The 1,184-nt window shown below is 47.5% G+C and overlaps 1 long non-coding RNA gene across 1 annotated transcript; it reads right to left on the reverse strand.

Moving 5' to 3' along the window:
- Positions 1-548: 548 nt before the first annotated feature.
- LOC112138816 lies at positions 549-1,184 on the reverse strand. Its single transcript, XR_002917845.2, has 3 exons — positions 1,159-1,184; positions 933-1,011; positions 549-692 (listed from the first exon to the last, which is right to left on the reverse strand). It is a non-coding gene; the product is annotated as an uncharacterized LOC112138816 (long non-coding RNA).

A 1,184-nucleotide genomic window follows, 5' to 3' on the forward strand; every position in this document is an offset into this window, starting at 1 on the left:
ACGCAGCTACTGATGCAGACGCAGCTACTGATGCAGACACAGCTATTGATGCAGACGCAGCTACTGATGCAGACGCAGCTACTGATGCAGACGCAGCTACTGATGCAGACGCACCTATTGATGCAGACGCAGCTACTGATGCAGACGCAGCTACTGATGCAGACGCAGCTATTGATGCAGACGCAACTACTGATGCAAATGCAGCTATTGCAAATGCAGCTGATGCAGACGCAGCTATTGATGAAGACGCAGCTACTGATGCAGACGCAGCTATAGATGCAGGTGCAGTTACTAATGCAGACGTAGCTACTGACGCAAATGCAGCTATTGATGCAGACGCAGCTATTGATGCAGACGCAGGTATTGATGAAGACACAGCTACTGACGCAAGAACAGCTACCAATGAAGCTACAGATGCCGCTACTGATTAATCCACTATTGCAGACGCAGGTACTGATCCGGAATGTAGATCATCTCAGACGAAGTCGTATAATGCATCCTATTCAAAAACTGATCAACACACAACTTTCCAGATAAAAACGGAGCATGTGTGTGCTGTAGGCAGCGCTCACCAGCCGCTGTTTGACAGCGATATGGAGACGGAGCTCAGGAGCAGGTTGCACTTGGACTCGCTGATGATGGCCTCACTATTTGTCGCCGGGGTGATGACAACAAACTCTTGCAGGCCGTACCTGTCACCACAAACAGAGAAGGGATATGTTAGGACAAACGTGAAGACCCTTTGCGATTCGTTTAAAGTCTGTGCACAACCCAAGATCTGGATAACAGGAAGACATTTGAAAAATCTCAAATTATTTTCAAAAGTTTCTTTCAAGTTGAAACTCTTGACCTAACAATCTCTCTCTGGAAGGGTCTCCCTGATCCCCCTGCAGGTGTGTTTCAGATAAGAGTAATGGGTGTGCAAAACTCACCATCTGACCAAGCAGTGAGCTCGTGGAGGAAAGTCGTTCTGCATGCAAAGGAGGTCCTGCATGGCTGCAGGTAATGCATCTGCACCCAAACAGCACATCAAACAGCACAGCCGACAGGTCAACATACATCGGATCAAGAGAGGAGAAGTTATTTTAGACTCAAACAATGAAAACAGCTTGTTACGAGCAGCACACCCGAAATAAAAGACTTTGGCCAATTCTGTACCTTCTGCCTGCTTCTCTTGTTCGTCA

This window comes from Oryzias melastigma, unplaced genomic scaffold (genome assembly GCF_002922805.2).
Source record: "Oryzias melastigma strain HK-1 unplaced genomic scaffold, ASM292280v2 sc07372, whole genome shotgun sequence".
NCBI classification, from domain to species: domain Eukaryota; kingdom Metazoa; phylum Chordata; class Actinopteri; order Beloniformes; family Adrianichthyidae; genus Oryzias; species Oryzias melastigma.